Source organism: Calypte anna, chromosome 3, assembly GCF_003957555.1.
Source record: "Calypte anna isolate BGI_N300 chromosome 3, bCalAnn1_v1.p, whole genome shotgun sequence".
In the NCBI taxonomy this organism is placed as follows: domain Eukaryota; kingdom Metazoa; phylum Chordata; class Aves; order Apodiformes; family Trochilidae; genus Calypte; species Calypte anna.
Window position 1 is genome coordinate 17,576,014 of NC_044246.1, and position 20,860 is coordinate 17,596,873.

The window sequence follows — 20,860 nt, forward strand, 5'->3', positions numbered from 1 at the left end:
ACTACCCAAATGAAATGCTTATTGTAGCAAAGAAGTATCTATGTATGTTAGCAAGTGAGCCTCCACAGGATGAGGATTTTCTAAGAAAAATATACTTTTTTATTAGCTCCTAAATTCTTCTGAAAATAAAATATATGAATGCTTTGGGTTTTGTTGTTGCTTATCTAATACTAAAACAGCTTCCTGTTTTTCATTAAGGATTGCTGCACCAAGACCTACTCATAGGCCAGCAACTCACTGGTTAGCTAATGTGCATTCCCATTAATCAATAGGAAAAGACAACTCACTAACCTGGGATACCACTCTAATACCCAACAGACACATCAGCATTGGAAAGCTGGTAGGTATTCATGGGCTCCTGTCTGATAGAGGTGAGTATAAGTTATAGGCTGCAGGAACTCCAAGAAGATGCAGCAAAAGAACAGACTAGAATAATTAATCTTTACACTAGCACTACCAGCTGCTCAAGACTAATGAAGCTAACAATCCTCTTTTGCCCTTGATTAGATTTATGAAAACAGAGATCCAGTTGTATGAATGGTTTAAGAGACTCCATTTTTTGCAGGAAGTTTGCAGCACCACATAAAACTGAGACAACCTAAATGAGATGAATACTGGATAATGAAGTTGACAGAGAGCAGGTATTTAAAACACAAAACAACAAACAACAGCAAAACACCACCATGCATAGAAACAACCCCCAGAACACAATGGAGACAAAATGAGTGGTTGATGCTGTTCCATCATACCTTGAGATGATAATTTACCATGCCCTGCATAAAAGGAACAGAAGAGTACAGGTCTTTTTAGACTGTTTGATTAGCAGAATCTAGCCACAGCCAGGGCACCCTAAGGGTGATTTAATCCATGATAAATAATCTATGATTGCTTTGCTGCTATTGAAAGGGATATTCCTGCTTTGGCCCCATCCCTTTGCACCAGTTCCAACATCCATCTGACTTCTATTCTCACCATAAGTTAATTAATGGAAGCACCAGACATACAAACAACTTTTCAGCTAGGAAAAAGAAGCCAGAAGAAACAAGTGACAGTGTAAGGGTCTGGGTTCTAATGCAAGGAGCAAATGTGAGAAGACCCAGCAACAGTGAGATGTTGACACTGGTTTAGTTATTTCTGTGAAACTCCACTCCTTAATGTTAAACCAAATTTCATTTATACCAGAAAATATATTTCATGAAATGGTAGATTAAATGAAAGTCATAACTGTGAAACAAAAAGATAAAATGAAGCCTTGAGACTAAGACTCACGTAGGAAAATACTGTACATTTCAAAAGCTTCAGAAGCCATAACAGTGTTTAGAGGCAAATCTATTAACATAAAAATACAGGAACTACTCCATTTTTTTCAAAAAGATGGTTCAACTGTTACTTAAAATAACACAAAATCTACATAAACGTTTTCAGGACAATAGGGACAACCTGTTCAATAAATGATGTCTGAAAGCCATCATCTTTAAGTACTGTTAATACAAGGAAGAAGAATTTGATTCTTGATGTAGAAATATAATTTTTTTCAATAAAACATCAGGAGAGATGTGGCAGCCCCCCCACCTAGCTACTGTCATATTGTGACCAGGAGTTCCTGATGGAAGACATGCACAATGATCTCAAGAATGAGAACAGCAGAAGTGTCACTCTCATTAGCAGATGGAAACTGAAAAAAAAAAAAAAAAAAATAGGATTTTAATCTAGTAGGATTTTTAACTTACAATTAACCACAGTTTGAGCACTCCAAGAGCATTAGATAAAGCATAAGTGTCAGAATAAATAAAACCAGTTGTACTACTACACAGACCTCAAATTCTTCTTTGGCAAGAGTTTACTGATCAGCTGGGGTAAAGGAGGGGGAAACCAGAAAATACTATCCAGTGTTTGAGTTGCACATAAGACTGCAAATTTCTGACAGCACTGGCATCAGTGGCACATAAGCACAAAGGTTTACAGCTGGTAATGTAGAACCTGCCTTGGTTTGAAGAAAAGCAAAGATTTACCTTCATAACAGTTCTGATAGTCAGCCAGACTGGAACTACTTTCAGCAATATTTGTCTCTTCTATACTGAACCAACATGAAAAAGAAACTTTTGCTCAATCAGTTACCAACTTATTGTGAAGCTACCACAGCTGCAGTGGGCTCTGCTGCTAGCTCAGAAGGACAGCAGTAACTCAGTCAAGCTTCTCTCACTACATAACTGACATGTATTTTGCTACAGGGGAAATGCATGAAAAAAGGCTACAGTAAGCTATAGGTTATCACCATGAATGGTCATCTTTCTTAAGGTCTGACCTAGCTACCTTAAAAGTAGCAGAGACATTCAGTCTACCTGATGGGTTTAAAGTCTTCTTCCCAACAAGAGGGACATGCCTTGGAAAAAAACTTATTTTTAAAATTCATTACCATCACTTAATGCTTCCCACTATCACAACACATTCTGTGGCTTTCTGCAGCTTACTGCTTTGGTCTGAATTTTACCCCCCACCCTCCCCCCAAGTAGCTATCTAAAATAGCTTTTCAGTGTTCAAGATGCTGTATGGAAATTGCCAAAAAAAGTTACATTTTGTGAGTCTTAAAAAAGAAAAAAAAACCCCAACACCACCTCCTCATCTTATAAATTCAGGAAGTGTGGACTTTGTGTGGCATATCTCCTGCTGCTCTTACAGAAGTACAGCCAAAATTGGTCCAGTGTGGAACTCCTGAAGAAAAAAACCCTTTAGTTTCATATGTCTAAGTAGTCTTTCCAGCTTTTATCTGTTAAGGTTTCCAAAGAATCAGATTCAGCTTCTTTAGATGATCATCACAGCAACCACTGACTTTACTCATACAAAGGGATTGAGTACACTCCCTGCAATCCTCAGCTACACATTAGTATGATGGGTGGTAACCTTGTTATGCTCACAAATAACACAGCTGCTACAGGAGAAGCCAGTGCTGTAAATAGTACAGGTGTTGGCTGGAGTCTGGAGGCATTGGGGAGCTGATGGGACAGGAAAGGAGGAGTAGTAACTCCATGATTCTGGAGCTAGTATGTGCCAGGGCTGTCTCACAGATTTCCTACCTGGCTTTCTCCCCTAAGACCACTGTCACTGGTCTGGGACAATTCTGGTACTGCAGTTTAGAGATCCACTTGAAAGAAAAATCCTGCTGAGCACACAAAGAGGGCAGACAGCCTCCAGATTTTTCAGAAAAAATTGTGTCAAATTCGTCAGATTTTCATATAAAGTTAAAACATTACATATCAGGCAGAGGTCACTCACTGACAAATTTCAAATACATGTTCCAGTTCAGAGGTGCGCTACAATATTTCAAAGAAGAGACTGCCATATGAAAATAGAACACACAAATTCATTCTAGTTTTGTTTCTGAAATCAGATGAAGAATTTTGGCTGAAAACTGTAAAGAAAATGAAACTCAAAGCAAAGAAAAGGCACAACAGAACTTCAGTCAAAAAATCAGAGTTCAGAAAAATTATAAATAACTTAAACTAGCATCTCTTAAAAAATGTTAGCACTTCCTATTATCTATGGAAGAAAGACATGAAGGAAAACCACCACTGGGAACAATGACTGGTGTGAACTCCCATACTCACACTTCACTACAGAAATTTACATTTGCACAAAACAGGATTCTGTCAATGATACAGAATTCCAGCTATTCAAATTGTCCATTATGAGTTTGCAAACATGATGAACAAGAAACTCTCAGGATTTGTCTAATGGCCAATGCCAGGTTCAGTGAAATGACATAGCAGACACAAGTAAAACATAAAACTATCTTGTTATCTAAAAACTCCAACAATTTGTTTAGTCATTGAGATCAGGTAACATTAACACCTTGATTTCTCCAGAAAACATCATGAAAGGCAAGTCAGAGCAACCTTTGTAAACCTCAGAGACATTACATTCAATTGGAAGACTTCACTGCCTTGATGTTATACAATGGCCATGCTCTGTCCTCAGAGAACTGAGTGGAGGCAGTAGACAAAGCAAAACAACACAGGCATATAAGACAATACTCTGAAGTTATTACAGAAAAAAAGGGCACTTTTAAGCCCACAGTGAGCAGGGGCTCAAGTCCAGGAGGACCAGATTAAGTGGCTATGCTTCTGCTGACACACAACAAGCTTCAGCTCTGCAGAGTCCAAACACACAGAGCTGGATTTCACTTCCTTCTCCTCCCTCCCTAATTTACACTCCTTTGCTGCTGCTCCTCACCAAGAAGGCTCACATCCATCTCCTTCCTTCGCATTCCCATACCACCAAAGTACAAACAGTTTACTCCTATCTGTTTTGTTCCTCCATGTATAGGATTGGTATGCTTGCAAAGCCTTCTAAACAGCAATTTTCTACATCCATTTATTTGAGCCAAAGATTTAGCTCCTGCACAGACACATTTAACTACTCATGCTGCCTCAAATGTTGAATTAAATCACTTCCTATTAGAGCTAAATATGGAGCTCAACTCCAGAAATAGTAAAAAGATTATAAACTACATATGCAAAGCTAAATGAGTAGGAAACAATGATCAGAAGCAGTGGATTCATCCATGCTTAAGGAACTTACAAATGGTGCTGTATCACTAGGACTACATACTAAGATTTAAGAGATTTAAGTTTGCAGATTAACATTCCTTTCCTGTTTTGGCTTCCATCATGGTCCCAAATCAAAAACCAGAGTTTTTCCCAACATATATGTATCTGTACTACCATCGACCAGAATTTTTGCCAGAATACCTGTATCTGTACTACCACACTATCTGCTATCTACAGACCATGAGGGTTTCTGACACCACAGGACAGCTAAGATAAAGACTACTTTTCCATGCTAATAATAAACTCAGTTACGTTTGCAAAGTGTTTCCTTCTAGATCATTCCTTTCATCATTACTGTGGTATTTTTATAAGAGAAAAGTGCATACTGAGCATTAAGAAAACTTACAGGGACTGATGACACTGGAGAACTCAAACATCCTTCTGAAGTGAGACACCAGCCAAATACCACCACACACTATTTAATGACTAAAGTACATCATTCTGCTGCTGAAGAGTACCACTGTTGTGTCCTCAGTGTCTTCCTGACACTAAAGCAATGTGCATAAACTAGTAAGGAAGAGTAGAAGCAGTTCTGCTAGTTAAGTGATCCATGATGTCAGCATATTAAAAAATCAACAACTATTGAATTACTGTCCTCTCTGAATTCAGAATAACTTGAAAAAAGAGAGCACCACGCTTTAGAGATGACAACCTCACTGTTGTGAGGAAATTTGGAGGTAGTAGGCTTCAAAAATGCTTCAGCATCAACTTCTTTCTAAGTATGAAAATACCAAAAGCTTTCACAAAATTGCCATCAATTTTATAAGCAAGCTGTCTGCCAGTAACTTTCTTGCTAAGCTCTATCAGTTCTATCCTTGTGTGAGCAACAGCTTGCAGTAGATCCACAAATTACCTAGGTAACAGTTTAGAAAACCTTATTAGCACCTACCTCTATGCTTGCCTTTGGCAGAAGTTTTGGACTCATTTTTATGTTCAATTAATCCACAGTCACATTCTTCATCGAAAGCCTGCTGGAAAAACTCAACTTGCTGGAAACAGTAACTGTAATTACTGACCCTCTTCAAGTCAGCCAAAATTAAATTGCAAAGTAGATTTTTTGGCATTAGAGTTCTAAGTTAATGGTACAAAGAAAAGCAAGTCTGTGTGTAACAGATTAAACCAAGCCAAACATTTGTGAGAACTCAGAAAATTAGATACAAGTGGTCAGCTTACAGGGAATGATTGAGAGTGGACACTGGACAGAGAAGCTTTTATACTGCATCACAAAAAGGGCTAAACTTTGCACACTTTTTCTATATCAAACTTCTGTCAAACAAAACACTAATATTAAAAAGGAATACAATTTTAGCAAATGTCAGTGATGAAAAAATTATAAACCACAGGTGTATGGCATTTGATCTCCTTACATAACAATATTATCTTTTCTCCACAACTTTCAGGTTTGCTTTATTAATTGCTCTCTGGGAATATAAGGAAAGAAAAAAAATAATTAGAACATCTATGTTTTTAAGGAAAAAATGCCACTGTAGGTGTCCATTAAGAAATATGAAATTATATACATCTGTCAATGAAACTGGCAAATTGAGAATCTTACCACTGATTACAGACTTTAAAGCAAGTACAGGGATGACATATCCCTCAACTATGCACACGTTAACTTCACTAGCATTGAGGTGATTTGTACAAAATTGATTCATCTCATATTTGACAAAAGTTTAAAAAATATTACAGAATTCATGAGCTATCTAGATCTCTTGCAGTCTTTTTTCCTACTGCTACAGTCAAAGTAAGGGAATTATTTGCATAACCGAAACAAAACTTGATTTTATAAATTGATAATTTTTGAGCCTATGAGAAAGAACTTACAGGACTAAGACCAAAGTCATTTATATTTCAAGAACCATTTACAAAATAGGTATAAAAGCAAATCTTCAGCTTAGCTATTTTCACCTATGATGCTCAGGAAGAACGTTTTCTATTTAAATAAACCAACTGTATTGCTTAAAACAGGTCTGTAAAGTTCCTCTAGGTGTCATTACAATGAGGATTTCAAAAAATAACAGTTAAATACAGACAGCCTCAAAAAGACAACTGGTAACATATTAATATATAAATTTTTTTCATTCATAAAATTCTGATTAAAATTAGTTAACAAAAAATGCCAAACAGCACTTCCCCTTCCAAAAAAAAAAAAAACCAAAACCCCCAACATTGATCAACAGATGTGTGGAAAGAAGGAATGAACCAAACATCACACAAAAGCAGAGTTCAAAATTTCAGAGCTCTTAGGAGTTAGCCCCTAAAAACAGGCGTCCAAACCTAGTCCTGGAAACAACTTAGTTTAAATAACAAAAAGACAGTTTTGCCTGAATTATATCCATTTCTATGATCTCCAGTAGAACAAAATGTTATTCCAACCCCACATGCCATACTGAACCTAGAGCCCAAACCTCAGTCTAAAATACATGATGGCTACTACATTTTCAGACACAAATTACTCTACTTGCCTGGACCTTAAGGCCCTTTACCTTGTTTATTCAGCTCACAACTGCCCAACAAGTAACAAAATTTTAAAACTTTTTAAATGCAGTGGTCATCAGTCATCCACATAACCAACTCTGTGCTACGTTTGAGTGTAATTACTTGATAGTTTTGAATTTTAGGCACATTCCTTCTGAAAAAAATAAACCCCACTAAAAATCCTTTAACAGATGTTTCACTCCCAATGGAGTTTGAAAGAACAAAACCATGTCATATGTATATAAGGACTAACAGTTCTACAGACAAAAATGCTAAATCCTCTAACAGATGCTTCAGACACTAAGGAATTTGAGAGAACAAAACCATATAATCAGCACATGAGAACTGACACTGGTCAGTCCAGACTCAAGGCAAAGCAGTTTTCTCACTTCTGAAAGCATAACTGTATCAGCATCATAAAATTCAAACTTCTGACCAATTCCCAGATTTTCTCTTTTTAGTTCCAGTAATGGGAAACAGTAGATCAGCAAGTAGATGAGCAATACAACTACCTCTAGAATACCATGTGGATTTACTGAACTTGCAAAAATTCTAATTGCAACATGAATGCAGCATAGAAGACCATAAAAAAGTTATTTTTGAATTCTCACACTGGGAGACTAATTGTTAGGTTATATTTCTAATGAACAACAACACAAAAAAAACCCAACAAAAAAAAAATCATCCTTGAAGTGAATAGCAATTAGAAACTCTATTTCTCCCAGTGCACAATGTATTAAGCTTCCAAAATAGTTTCAAAAGTCTTTTGTAAACATTCTGTTCTAAAGATAACTATGTCATCAAAAGAAACCAACAACCACAACGGCCTAATCCAAGATGGGTCAGAGGTTTTTAAATAGTCCAAATCAGGCTATAAGCTAATAAAGTTGGCAAATACTAACAGGCATCTGATGCACTCCTGAAATGGGATATAACATAAGAATAAGGACAGATAATCAGAAGGAACACCTAAGAAAAACCCTGTCAGGCCAATACATGGTGCTGAGCAAAGAATACAAGAATAGGTGAAATATTTATAAACACATTCCTGATATCCTCTCCCAGAGTTGGTATTACTGAGAGGTAGTACCTTTGCATTCTCTGAGATGATATGAACAGAAATTTTCTTCTCATATTCTCAATCTGAATTATTGCATATACTTTGTCTTACAGCTGTAAGAACCAGAGGTCTTGTTGTCTTGGTTCCATAAATAAGGCATCCAGATCTTTAGGACAATAATTATGAGGCACTTCTTCAGCAGACAGACCACATGTTTTTTAAGATAAAGCTGGTCTGATACTGAAACTTTAAATCCAGTTGATACCCAGATATACCCAGCAATGTTACAATCTGCATTAAGACCTGCTATTACTAAATAAAAAATTAAGAAAAATCAAAGCAGATCATGTTTGTAGCAAAAGTTCTAAAGAATGTAAGATGTTAAAACAATCTAAGCCACTGTCAAGAACCTGCAGAAATACACAGTGAGATCTTGGCAGCAGAAACCTTGTTCATTGGATTCAAGTGCCTTTTCTTACATTAAAAGGGTGTGCCTAGATGAGACAGATTTAAGAGAACAAATCCCTGCAGTCTGAAAGGACAACACAACACTGTTACCCCTCTGCAGCCCCCCACCTCCTCACACACCACAGACCAGTCTCTGAGGCACCCAGAGTTGGCCCCTGGCAAGTTAAGTCTCCCTCAACAAACCATCACCAACTACCCAGTAACCAGAGGAGAAAAGAAAGTAGATAATGGATTAAATTATCTGGTTGAATAAAAATTGAGAAGCTCTGTCAGAGAATCTGGGGACCCTAAGCAAGTAATAAGACAGGTTCACAGGTACAATTTAGGGCAGGTCAGACAGTAGCTTTTATTAACTACAACAGTGAGAACATTGACAGCATCTCTCCTGGTTCTCTAACAAGTGATCACAGAGACCCAACCTATCTACTGTTTGAGAAAAAGTAAACAAACTGTGTCAACAAAGCCAGGGACCCATCCCACAGAGTGATGGATTCCTCAGGTCCCTTGCTAACAGCCATGGTTCCAAGAAGGTCCAAACAGTGACAGTTTGGAGAGACAGCTCTCAGTGGAGCCTACAGGAGTGGCACACCCACACAGTATTATGCTATCTCAGAGATGGGGAACTGGAAACAACTACAGACCACTAACTTTTAGTTGAAAGGAATGTTCTTTTAGTAAAAAGAACTTTTAAGTTGACCTCTCCATCTTAAGCATTAATACTTTTAGCGCTACAGCTGTCCGGCAGCTTAAAAATACATTGGTATCTTCCTCTTCCAAACCCATGAATAAGACCAATGGATGAGAAATGAAGTCTACCTCATCTAAATACCCACAAGACACAAGTGAATAGAGTTCCTAACTTACTGAACAAATCTTAAATCAAAAATGTGTTTGGATAAATTGCTGGTTTTACTGCTCATCCAGCACATCTGAAGTTATAAACTGCAAACTAGTTTTAAAATGCTATTTGTCTATTAAATTGAATTCCTCTTTCTATTGAGGTGAGGCTTAACCTAAATTTTAAAAAGTATGTAATCCACTATTCCCAGCAGAAATTGGAAAACCAAAGACCTAAGAAAACAAACTATCACCTAAGCAGTATACATGTTTAACCAAATCTATCAGACAAGGATTACAGTGAAGTGAAGAATAAAGATAATTTGCAGCCTAAAATTCATTCACTTCATCTATATGCTACATCAAAAGAATAAGAGAACTCTTATTGCACTAGTGGAATGATTAAAATACTCCCCTATTCAAAGCCAAATGCAAAAGCTCTCTAAAAACTAAGTTTAGTAATGGGCACTTTTTCCAGAAGTGAATCTGGCAGTAAATCAGACTCTGCTACACAGACCTTGCTTCAAAAACTTCAGGTATAGAGGCAGAGTATATAGCTAGATATAAAAGCAGATGCACCTAGACAGACAGAATTCAAGGTATCAGAAGTTAGAAACATCTTGGAGATTTAAGTCTAGTTCTCAAGTTATTTTCAAGAAACAGGGTACTTGCAGGTCTGGCCTATTTAAATGTTCATCCTCAGCTAGCCAATTTCTGTGAAGAAATTTAAGTCAAACTGGCATAAGCAATTATTACAACCCAAGTTTTTGCTATTAAAGGCCAAATACACCAAGAGGCTATCTTGCTCAGTTTTAACAGTCTTGATCAAACCTAAATAATTCAACAGCAGTCCTTTAGTCTCTACTAGCCTAATGGGAACATGTTTCTTCTTTCAAAGATTTTTTCTATGATTCCATGTTAGAAGTGCTAGCTGCCAGACCTTTTTTATCCCAGAATTACAATTTTTAACCCTATAACTGACATTTGGATCCTAAACAATGAGGCCCAAGTGGCTGACTTTTGAATTACTATTACTATTCATTCTGATAAGGAGGAGCAAAAATGTTACCAGATTTAGTACTGCAGGATAACTATTCTGGATTGCTTCTACTGTATTAAAATTTGTAAACAATCTTCCAAATTCCACCTCTGTAAACCAATGAGGAATCACTGAACCACTTCTAGATATCATAAAAGTTTCTGCCTGCAAGAAACTGGTGCTTACCATATGTATTGCAATACATACAGTAATTGCAATACAATATTATATCCTAAGAATGCTCTGTGCATCTTCAACGAGTATATTTACAAAACTCCTTGAGTTTATAAAGAAACCTTATGCACTAAACTCAATTTTTTCCTTATTCTACTGCACCAAGAAGAAAAGTAAATTCCTCACCTCTTCGACTCTTTCAGATACTGGAGAGACCCAAACTTTCACAAGGACTGACTACTGGCTTAAGTACTTCAGCTGATAACATAGTACAAAATCAAGTAGTATCCAGCCAGCCAGGAACACACTATATATGGCTACATAAAGAAAATTCTTCAGAGTCTTCAAGGAGTATTACTTATCTGGGCAGCCTACATCTCCCCCTCCTTTTTATCCCAATCTTTCAAAGATAGGCTTTAAATGTTTTGCAGCTGTCCAACACTAAGGCTGAAGAATTCAACAACCATGGCTGTGTAAAAGCACAGGGTGAAAAGCAAGTATACCACCTTATCCAGGAATTCAGGACCAGTTTCAAATCGAGGTTCCTGATTTCAAACTTCTTTAACAAAATCTGGATAAAGTCCCAAGAGCAGACAAACCTGTAAAATTACTTTTTTCCTTCCAGATAGTTCTTCAAAGGAGTTTCTACCATATAAACTAGTGCAGACTATGCATAACTACACTGAGTTTTAGCCAACCTCTCTCACAGCCAAAAATATCAACCACCACCACTGCACACATTTTCTTACTGAGATTTTCAGAAGGTCTGCATAATCTTATAACCACGAAGTTAGTGAGCCATTTCATATTTCCTGAAACTAAACTGCACATTAGATGATTCACCAATTAGTGTATTCATGAAGCTTTAAAGGTAATTAAAATTTCATTTTTATTGAAAAATTTAACAGAGATGTCCAGCTGTATGGACAGACAGCACATGGGCTCTTCTCCTTTATTTAACTCAACCAACAATTACATTAGCTGGTGAAAAAAATTCAGTGTGTCAAAGTTAATTTATAGAGATGACAAAGTATAAGGGCTCCAGAAGGTATAGCATAAATTTACTAAACTTTAAATACAATATTCTAACTAGATATAGCTCAATGATTAAAATAAGCTCCCAAGGAACCAAACCACACAAATATGTATTGTTTCAGAACACTTATTATTTAGTAGAGCAATTGCATACTTGTTCCCAGCTATTGCATACCTAACGGTATCAGAAAACTTAATAATCCTTCTGACTATAAACCTCTTAAATCAAAATGTATTTTATTTTTTAAACTAGGAAGACACCTCTAGAAGAAAGCAGGAGTCTCAATATAGTGCAGGCAGGCCACGATCAGATGGAGGGGAGGCACTGCTTCCACTGCTCAACACAATCAAGCCCTGTGCCTTAATGAAACCTCTAGGCATAAATATCACAATGTAAATACTAAGTGCTAATTTCCCCTTAAGGCTGAAGAAACTACCAAGCATAGTTCTGGGGTAAACCAGAGGCAAGGAATAAGCCTAAAGCAGACAGCTACTCAAGAATTACTTAACTGTCCAGCCTACTCCAATATTTTGGAATAGGAATCAATAGTTTAGGAGTTTATGTAGAAGTATTTGCATCAAAAGTTCTTTCATTCTACAAAGTCAGGAATGTAAATTTCAGTAAGGAAAAAGTTACCCTGCCTAGGTTTTATCTTTGTTTTCACTATTTGTAAAGTAAATGAAACCACCACTTCACCTAAATCTTAAGAATAGATAAGCCCACTGTAGGAAAGATACATGGAGTCATCTGAATACCATGAAGCATCAACCAAAAATTCAGCTATTTAGCAGCAGGGTATCACAGGACAAGGTGGTGTACAACTGTCATCAGCAATCACCACTATCCCTTGTTTACACTACATCTCTTACTTAACTTTAAACATAGTAACTGAAACCAGAAATATTTATTGGGTTATTAGTCCATCAAGGAAACGTGAATCTGATGAACACTCATCTCTCTAGAACCTTGCTGCAGAATGACAGTTTTCACATGTTTCAAAGCAGCTTTAAAAATAACCTATTAGAACACACTTGGTTTCTAATCTCTTCCATCTGCTCTTAAATGTACCTGCTATCATTAAAAGAGCTATAGAAAAGAAATTCAAGATATTCTCAGCTGGTTTTCCAGTGCTCTCCTACATACGAAGTCATGTCAAGCTATTGCATGCTACCTGGCTGTCTGAATCCACTACTTGGTTGCACTGCTAATGTCATTCTGAAACCAGAGTAGATGCAAGGCATTCAGAGGAATTGAAAAATCAGAACGAATTTCAGTAGCTCAGTCCATCACATCTCAAATTAGCTTGGTTTTCACTTTTTTTTTTTTTTCCAGCTTGCTTTGGATTGAATGCACCCCAAAAGCATAGCTAGTTCACTCTGCCATAATTACTAATGTACAAAACCCATAAAAAGACAGAATGACATCTGTTCTGACAGAGACCCTATTCCTCAATCTATTGCTCTGACAGCAGGTCCACTGGAGTATGTTGGTTTGCAGATTGACAACTGAATGATTTAGGAAGCTGTTATCTTGGAAACTTCTTTCATCATCTCATTGCAGTAACCTCACCAGCTGGGGATATTCCAGGTAACCAGGGTTACCTTCAGGCTGAGGGCTGCCTGACAGCTTCAGCAGGAAGCCTTCAATGGTGAAACCTGCATGACACAAGACCCTGGTGTGTGAATTATGCCTCAGGATTTCTATGGATATAATGATTTAACTACCAAACTGCCCTAATGTCATCTGCATATGTGCACAGTGGCAGTGAGAGATCTGAACTCAAGAAAATACAAGACCTAAGTGAATAAGGCAGACAGCATTTGGGGGCTATGATGCCTGCATGGTTATTACACAGTGACACAACCCCAACTTCCCTTCCCAAAATGGATTTATGAAAGGACATTCCATCCTCCTCAATAATAACTTGCTGGATTTAAAACTTCTGGCACCCATAAATTATAATCTCATTATTGCACAAATACATTTTGTGAGGAGGAATGGTACTAAAAAGGAGTATTAAGAGTACTGTATCTTGGACTAACATCCCCTAAACTGAAGTTACGCAGGTTTAAATGAAAGGTTAGGAATTACACACTCATTGTATAATCTCACAATAAAAATAAAGCACTCCTAGAAAGGCACACTAAGACACTGACTCTGTAAAGAAGTTCACGCTAAAGGGTCCAGCAACTAAACAAGTTCCTTCCTCTATGGGATCCCAGCTCATATGATGTTAACAAAATTATTAAAGTGATACCACTCTAAAGCTACATTTTAGATGATAACTCGCTTAAAACCTAGTAAAATTATTATTGTACTTGCAACCACAAAAGGGTCTTTTTTGCTATTCAATCAGAAGGAGGTGGAGGAAGTGCCCTGAAATGCAGTCTCTTTAAGGGAATTTTAAATACAAATTACACAAAATACATTAAGTAAAAACTCAAAAAAGCAGAACACTCAAATGTATTTGAAATATTCAGACAGCCATGAAAATGTACTTAAGTCTTCAGCACAATGTTTTACAGCCTGGAGAAAATCTCCCCAAGATTTTAACTCCCATCTTGATATCCAATGCACATACTTAGTTTGTCAGTTTTCTAAAGGAGGCAGAACACTTTTAAAATGAGACCCAGTCAACTTCCATACAAATTTATTTTAAAATAAGGTTATATTAAACCAAGTTTTAGTAGTACCTTCTATTCATTCTCCCTGCAAATAATTAACTTGGGGCACATCTATCACCAAAATATTTTCTTGTTTTAGAAGTATACCACACTAACAAAAGCACTCTAAGTTGCTGCAATTTATGTGAAAAAAAGCCAGAACTTTACCAAACACACAAACCATACTGGAATCAGCTTCAGTGGAAAAGCACTTTATTTGTCCTAACAGGGTTTGTGTGGCATGGTCAGGGATCACACCTCACATGATGGGCTACGATCCCCTGTCTGCTTTTTAGCCTAGAGCTTACAGTTTACAATCACTGAAACACTGCAGGAAACTTCAACAAGCTTTAGAGGAGCCAGGGGGAAAAAAAAAAAAAAAAAAAAAAAAAAAAAGAAAAAAGAAAGAAAAAAAAAGGAAAAAAAAGACAAACATTCTGTAAGTATTCAGGGAATGGAAGCATAGCTATTTAACTATTGTACATCCTGTCTTCCTTAGAATGTATGTTCAGATGATACATAAATATCAGAGACAAAAGTGTGTTCCACGGGATTAAGTTATTGTGATTCTAATCATTACAAAGTTAACAACAGCAGAAATAACCCGATTTACTGTTTCTACATTTCCAAGAAACCATTCATAACTTCGCGTTAGATGTAGAAAAACCACTTCCAAATTTTCTGAGAGCTCTTGAAGCAAACAACCCGATGTTTAACGTACAGAAGGAGTCAACAATAGGTTATGTGCCCTGAAGACTCTAAGGCCAATTTTTAAAGGGTGATTTCCATAGGGACGAACATGCGTGCGAGCTACGGGAGAGCGACGAACAAACCCCCACTCCCGCACCAGCTTCTGAATTCCCCTGGAAGCCCAGAGGAGCCGCGGGCCGGGGTTGCCGTCCCTCCTGCTGCCCGCCACAGGGCAGCTCCGACCGACAGACCGACCGCCCCGGGGTGCCCGCTCCGGCTCTGCCCTCGGGCGCGTTTAACCCCCGGCCCCCCGGGCTGCGCTGCGCACGCCAGCCCAGCTTCCCCCAGCCTCTCCCAGGAGGGTGGCCGGGACCCAGCGGAGCCGCCTCCGCTACTGGTCCCCCACCTCCCCGGGGAGGCCTTCTCCCCCGCAGACACCCCTGCCGCGCCGGTTCGCAGCCGCTCCCGTTCGCCCGGCCCCGTCCCTTCCCCCGGCTCCCTCGGGCGCCGGCTGCCCGCGGCCAGGAGACGGCGGCAGCTTCTCCGCTTCCCTGTCGGAGTCGGGGCCCCGACCCCGCAGCCGCCCGCCGAGGCCGCGGCCAGGAGCGGCCGCCTCTCGCCGCCGGGGGGCGAGCGGCGCAGGTCCCGTCCGCCCAGCCCCGAGCCCCGGCCAGGAGGCACCTACCGCGGCGGGGACAGCGACGCCTCAGCGCCGTCCCGGCGGCCCCAACGGCCGCAGCATCCTCCGCCGCCCCGCCAGGGCCCGCCGCCTGCCGCTCGGCACCGACGGAGCTGTACGGAGGAACCCCCCACCCTGGCCCCCCTCCGCCGAATGGAAAATAGTTCCCCGGGCCCTAGAGCGGAGAGAGCGGGAGCGACACCTCGGTACCCAATGAGAGCGGGGATGGCCCCTGGCAGCGCCAATGGGAGCGGCAGGATGGCCGAGGCGGGGCTCCGCTCAGCCTACCGGGCCGCAGCGTTCGGACTGACCCGCTAGGATGTCTCCGGTTCGCCTCCGTTGACGACCATCTTGGAATCGGGCACGATGCCCAATCTGGGAAGGGGCTCGCCGGTGGCCATGTTGGGTTCGGGCGAGGGGCTGGGTCACCTGCTGGGGGCCGACGGGAGGAAGCGGCGGGGAGGGGGCGGGGGTTCCGCCGGGTCCTTCCCCGGGTTACCCCTTGTCGTGCTGGGCTGGAGTTCGGCTCGGGCGCCGGTCCTTAACGTTGCCTGTAGCAGGCAGAAGTCTCAGCCCGGCCGGGATCCATCCGTCATGCCCGACATCAGCCCCGTAACGGCGGTGTCCGACCGCGGAGCGGGGCAGAGGCCGAGAGACTCCCCCCAGGCGCTGTCTGAGCTGTGCCCGCCCGCCCAGGCCTTGCGGGGCAGCCCCTGGGAGGCTCCGCCTCGCCCAACACCCAGATCCCAGCACCGCGGGCACAGGAGGGGGTTCGGCCCCCCGCGGGCGGGCCGAGGCAGCCCGGCTGGCAGGGTCTTGGATCTGCTCGCAACCGGCGCTCTGCTCGCTCTTTAAAGCTCTTTAAGTGTTCAGGGCAGCATCCCAAAGAAAGCCGAGTGAATTATTTCTTGTTTTATTTAACGAGATGGGTGCCTGGCTGCCGTACCTGCTGTGGCTGCTGCGTCGGCTTTAAATTTGGAGAAGTCGAACGGTTCCTTGTAAGCTGAAGGGACTGCTAAATTGAGACTCTACACAAAGGTGTTGTTGGAAAGGAGTAATACTGCGTTCAGTTTCCTTTGTGTAATGGGGAGCTAACACATTGGTTGGCTCAAGTATAGATTAAGAGCGTTTGAGCAGATCAGATGATGGCACTGATCACTTGCACCAGTACACAAAGACAACTTGGTATTCCAAGCATCAGTGCATCCCATCTTTCTGCATCTAGCAGACAAATGGGACGCTACAGTACAGAGTGAACAGTTAGATGGGAAGAAAGGGGTTAGATCATCAGGCTTGGAGGGCAGGGGCAATGGGTTGTACTCTACTTGAAGCCAGCAGGAACCACAGGGGCCAGTTTGACATCTTTCTCCATAACTTGTGAGAAGGAGATGGAGTTTGTGCTCATCAAGTTTGATGGTGATGCCAAAGTGGGACAGTGGAAATGCTGAAGACAGACCTGCCATTCAAAGGGATCTACACTGCTTGGAAGAATGGTCTCATGGGAGGCCTTAGGAAATGAAGCAAGGAGAAATGCAAAGAATTCAACAAGGCCAGCACCTGGGAAGGAAAAGCCCCCTGCAACAATGTGGGCTTGCGAGCAGCTTTGCAAGAAAGGACATGGAATGTTAGTGGACAGCAAGTTGGCCACAATCCAGCAGTGTGTCCTGGCAGCGAAGGACAAGAGCATACTGTGTTGTACCACTAGGAGCATAGACAGTAGGCCAAGGAAAGTGATTATCTGCTTCTGTTCACCCACGTTAGTGTGTTCAGTTTTGAGTTGCTGAATGCAAGGAAATCCTTAACAAGCTGTAGCAAGTTCAGTTGAGGCCACCCAAATTGTCAAGGGGAGGCTGCAGCACTTGCTCTGTGAGGAGAAGCTGAGGTAATGGGCTTCATTCATCTTTGAGAAGAGGCAGCTTCAGAATATGTGTGCTCACAGAACACAGCCTGGCATATCCATTACCAGCAAAAACTCCAAAGATGAAATAAAACACTCCATAAGCAATTCTGCACCTTGGAAGAGGATGAAAAATACAACGAAACACATATAACTGATGTTACTTGCGTTCAAAATGATACTGATGAGGCCAATGTGTGCATCTACATTTCTAGAACAGGGTAGCACTCATGAAGGATTCATGTGTGTGAAGGATTCAGCTAAGCTGCCAGTTGGCAGTCCTACATAAATAGTGCAAGAAAGAATAAACTAACAGGTAGTAACAACAGGCAAAATAAATGTAAGGCCAGCACAGCCAGGATCTAGTGAGTCTAGCAGTTCAACAAGGGGAAATGCAAAGTCCTGCACCTGGGGAGCAACAGCCCCAGACGCCTATACATGTTGGGGCTCACTGGCTGGAAAGCAACTTTGAAGATAAGGACCTGAGGGCCTTGGTGGACTCCAAGTAAATTTGAGCCAGCAATGTGCCCTTGTGGCAGAGAAAGTTAATGGTAGCCTGGGATGCATTAGGAGGGATGTTGCCAGCAGGTCTAGGGAGGTGATTCCTTCCCTCTGCTCTGTATTGGTGAGGCCATACCTGGGGTGTTGTGTCCAGTTCTGGGCTTCTCCATACTAGAGAGATGCAGAGCTACTAGAGAGAGTCCAACAAAGGGCTGGTGAAATGATTACGGGATTGAAGCATCTCACATATGAGGAGAGGCTGCTCCTGTTTAGCCTGGAGGAGGCTCAGGGGCTCTCCCCTGAGATACCTGAAGGGAGGTGTCTGTACAAGTGGTTCCCAGTGAAGGGACTAGAGGCAATGAGCACCATCTGAAACCTAGGATATTCTGCCTGAACATCAGGAACCACTTTTTTGTAGCAAGGGTGACCAAGCACTGAAACAGATTTCACAGGAATATTGTGGAGTGTACATCCTTGGAGATATTCCAGAGCCATCTGGACCTGGTCCTCAGCAGTCAGCTCTAGCTGATCCTGCATGACTGGGGGAGGTTGGAGGAATGACCTCCAGAGGTCCTTTCCAACCTACACTATTCTGTGATTCTGTAACATTTAATATCAGCACATCACCTGAAAGCTTTTCCTCCAAAAGCTTCACTTCGTGCTGGTTTTGGCTGGAATAGTTATTTTTCTTCATAGGAGCTAGTACGGGGCAAAGTTTTAGATTTGTGCTGAAAATAGTGTTGACAATGCAGAGATGTTTTCATTATCTCTGAGCAGTGCTTACACAGACTCAGCTGTTTCTGCTTCTCACCGCACCTCACCTGCTAGCAGGCTCGGAGGGAACAAGAAGCTGGAAAAGGACACAGCTGGGACTGCTGATCCGAGTTGGCCAAAGAGATATTCCATACCATGTGAAATTATGCTCAGCATATAAATCTAGGGGAAGAAAAAGGAAGGGGTGGACATCTGGAGTGATGCTGTTTGTCTTCTCAAGAAAGTTACACATCACAGGTCCCTGCTGTTCTGGAGATGGCTGAACACCTGTCTGACATTGGGAATTAGTGAATGTAATTCCTTGGCTTGCTTTGCTTGGGTACATGGCTTTTGCTTTACCTATTAAACTGTCTTTCTCTCAACCCATGAGGTTTCTCACTTTTACCTTTCTGATTCTCTTCCCCATCCCACCAAGGGAGACACTGAGTGAGTGGCTGCATGGGGCTAATTGCTGGCTAGGATTAAACCATAACAATCTTTTCTGCCATTACCTGGTACTGACTGCACTTCTATAAACAAGTTCTGAAAGTCAGATTTAATTTCAACTTTTAAACTGTTTCCCTTATCTATGAATTCTGTGGTAAACTAGCATTATTTTATAATTTCTAGTATGTAGTAAATATGTAGTAAATATTTTTACTTTAGATACTTACAAACTTCTCAAAAGTGTAAGGTTTTAGAAACATAAGCCCCCAGATTTTCTGTATCTCTTCTTATTCATAGAGAAAATACTCTTCCGTTTTTGTCAGGATTAAGATTCAGCAATAGTCATCTGCATGTAATGAAGACACCTGCCATTCTGATCTGCTTCTCTGTCAAAGAACCAGTAACTGGATAGAGGGAAATAATCAACTTTTTTTTTTCCTTACTACCATATGTTTCATTTTGAGGATTTGGTGATAGGATGGAGGAAATGAAATGCAGCCTATATACAAGAAGGAAATTTACTAATACCAGAAGAACCAGGCTGTAGGCAGAACCCAGCAGGACAGAGGTTGTGCAGCTGGTGGTTATTTTCCCCAGCCTGACCCACACAGCTGTGGATCCTACTTAGATTTTGCTTTGGTGCAAGAGGCCAACACAGACCTCAAAGCATGATGCTACAGGCAGTGGTATTTCTGTACTAATGTGTTGGTTAAAGAGCTCTATCAGAAAGACTCAGAAAAGCCATGGCCAATTGTGGACTATGAGGCTGCAATGAGTCTATTAAAAGAAATCAGTTCACCTTCTTTCTCAGGAAATGCACACACCCTTGAATGCAAAGCAGTTCTCTGGGGAAGCATCTGGGCAATCTTTTTCACAAGGCAATTAATTTTCCCAATGGAAGGCAATGACCTATTCATTGTGGGAGGACAAGGGGACAAAGTGAAGAAAGAGGGCTTGGAAGAAGGTGATGAGAGGCTGGAAACCAAGCAGGCTGCTACCTCCCACATTGGTCTGCTTTAATCTTTTGAAGTTTATTTCCAGGGTGTGCCACTAGCTCCTGTGTGTGCTGCCAACAATGCTGTGTAGCACTGCTGAGCATGTCATGCACACTGTCTTCAGCCTGGGTGACACTGCCCACTTCCTGTGCCTTCAGCCACCAGGGCTGCTCACCAGTCCTGAGCTGCCACACAAACTGCATTATTCTAGCCCAGCTCTGCTGGATCACTGCTTCTCCGTGCATTTCTGACTGATCCTGATTCTGTGTGAAAAATTGCCTGGGCCTAGCAAACTCTGCAGGTCTGGCTCCAAGCACTTTCTCCCACTCCTTTCTCCATGGTTTATCCTCTCTGCACCCTAGAACAATTCTGAGAAACCAAATGCAGGCACAGACCATAAATACACCTTTTAAATTCCAAACAGAACTTGATAAAGTTTGATCAAGTTAGTCAAGGCACATGTTCTCCCTTCACTCCTAGCAACAGCATCAGTCATACTGAACATCAGTTATTGTGTCAGAAGTTGTAAAATC

General features: G+C 41.1%; 1 protein-coding gene across 3 annotated transcripts in view; it reads right to left on the reverse strand.

Annotated features, from left to right (window-relative positions):
• SOCS5 (suppressor of cytokine signaling 5) overlaps positions 1-16,474 on the reverse strand; it is a 32,601-nt gene extending 16,127 nt beyond the window's left edge. Inside the window, exon 1 of one of the 3 annotated variants that reach the window (XM_030448436.1) lies at positions 16,046-16,474. The gene's annotated coding sequence lies outside the window, so the exon portion shown is untranslated. Of the gene's footprint in view, positions 1-15,740; positions 15,905-16,045 lie in introns of those variants that run through there. The other 2 variants (XM_030448437.1, XM_030448438.1) reach the window with 2 other exon arrangements.
• Between the last annotated feature and the right edge of the window lie 4,386 nt (positions 16,475-20,860).